Source organism: Morus notabilis, unplaced genomic scaffold (genome assembly GCF_000414095.1).
Source record: "Morus notabilis unplaced genomic scaffold, ASM41409v2 Scaffold2196, whole genome shotgun sequence".
NCBI classification, from domain to species: domain Eukaryota; kingdom Viridiplantae; phylum Streptophyta; class Magnoliopsida; order Rosales; family Moraceae; genus Morus; species Morus notabilis.
This window is the reverse complement of record NW_010361038.1, coordinates 90,770-93,407: the sequence shown is the minus strand read 5'-3', so window position 1 is coordinate 93,407 and position 2,638 is coordinate 90,770.

Genomic DNA, 2,638 nt, shown 5'->3' with positions numbered 1-2,638 from the left:
AGAAAAAAAAAAAAAAAAAAAAAAAAAAAAAACAGCAAGTGACGATGCCATAAGAGTCAATTCCTGATTTTGCCATGCTGCAGGGAAGATTGTTATATTATAGAAGAAGTCGGGAGTTTTTACATTGCAGTTTTTTTTACCCGCGTTGTTGCTGGGAAGATCGTTATATCACAGAGGAGGTTAGGAGTTTTTATTATATATACGCATATATATATGTACATATATTTATAGGTTCATTAAAAATGTCTGTATATTACGTTGTATTATTGTTTGCGTTTCATTATATATATGTACATACAAAAAGAAAACCACTAAGTAAAGATAGAAGCTAAAGCCTCAGCACATCAAAACGATGAAAAAGACCCAAGTCAAGGTAAACTGCAAAGTAAACAGGCAATGACAAAAGTGTAAATTCAAAACATTAAACAGTAAAAAGCCACTCCTGAGTATAAAGGGAAGGAGGAAGGATCAAAGGGCAAATCCGAAGGAGAAACTTAAAAAAAGGGCAAAAGGAGAAATTCATTGTTCATTTAATGTACAATGAACAATTATTTCCTCTTCTACTTTAGTATATATAAAAATAATAATAATGTGGATATGTGTATATAATATTGTGATAAATGAGGACAAAAGCGTGATTTGAACAACACATTGAGAACAAAGAGGACTAAAAACATTCGCTGACACATAAAGAAATGAGGAAGGGAACAAGGAGCAAATCCGGTAAAACACTATGCTAACTACAGTAATCCACCAGATTTTTTTATTAAATAAAAATCAGGACAATCAAAATATGTGGGCAGGAGGAAGTAGAGATAGTATAAAAAATTTTGTGGAAAATAATAGGCTAAATCAAAATCTAAATAGGAACAATTTCAGAAAAATTTAGACAAAACTCAATATATCAAGTTTCTTGTTAATCATCATAGCCACAAAAAGTCTATGTATGACTATTGAGTCAAAAGTCAAATGTTTTAGCTAGATATATGCTTATAGAACAGTAGGATTTAAAAGGGAAAAAGATAAAAAAGAGGCAGTCACAAATATATGATTTTTATCAAGGAGAATAAGAAATCAAAAAATACACACATTAATATGATGAGAGAAAATCAATTTATTAAGAATCAGGAAGGGATATTAAATTGCTATAGGTAGAGGCTATCTTTAATACCTACAACACTATAAATCTTGTTTTAAAAATGAAACAACAGGCAGTCAAACGTCAGAAGGGACTAAATATGCTTACGCAAGTTATCTATATGCACTGAACAACAGTATATCAAAATTAGTAACAGTTAATAAAATAAATAATCCTGTAATAATATTAAACTCATTTTATCTTTTCATAAATCAAGAATTTTAACATTTGTGACAGCCTCTTAATAATCAATATAGTTAATAAATTTATTAAATGACATATTTGTCAGCACAATGCATTTGAACTAAAGTACTATACAAATAAGTACAATGATTAGCTATTTACAACCATAGAAATAAAATATTGCCCACATTAAATACAATTATCTTAAAAAAAAGTCCATAGAATTAGGATAATACATAGATTAAATTAGCAGATAAATCAAGAAATAAGCAAGTTTGAGATTTTCTATAATGAAATGTGATGATATAACTCTTATAGGAAAAGGAAAACAAAAGTATAAGGAAAAAAAAGGAATGTAACAAAAGTAAATGAATTAATAAGCAAATGAATAAGTATATAAAATATGATCGGGAAAAGTCAATAAAGTTTGAACATAGTAATTGTTTTATATACTGATTATGGGTCAGATACTTAGTATTATCAACAATATCTAACAAATATGACATACTTATAAATTAGTGTCTATTTTATGCATGTCTATAAAAATATTTTTTACAAAGTGAAGAAGACTAATGATAACTGTATAAAAATAGAAACTTTAATAAGTCATTATATTCGTTATATAAATTATAAAATCTATACAATGCAAAATAAGTAGAAGGGGTAAAGTGGAAAGGTGTCCCAAAACTACCAAGTGACTTAGAGCAAGTCTAAAAAACAGTAAAAGCAAGGGGGAAAGCAGATGGAAAAAAAGTGGAGAAAAAAAAAAGAAGAATAAAATAACTGGACAAACAGTAATGATCAGAATTGATAAAATTGTGAAAACAGTATATAAAACATAAAAAATCAGGAACACTGAACATAAAAATAAATGGAAAAGGATAAAGCCAGTAAAGCACTGTAGTTACCACAGGGAACATGCGGCAAAAAAACTGCAAAGTTGTCCCGTTTAATTCATGAATTAGAATTATGAGATTAGAATAATTTTTAATTTATGTGTATTTTTTGTGAGAGAAAAAATAGTAATGCAAACAATTATACAAATATATTCATATGTATATTTTCAGAATCCAATAAGGCAAAAAGAAGAGTAATATAGGTAACAATGTTTTTAATTTAAAATCATGGCTCGGTTTTTTGGTATTTTAGACAACGGATGATGAATATTCAAACTTGCATATTCATAGCCCTTTTATGGCTACCTATTATGGGCAACGACATAAAAAGGTGAACACCAAGAAAGTATTACACTCATCATACGGATTATAAGTCATGTGCCATGAAAAATGACCAACCGGAGTAAAATATAAAATTGTT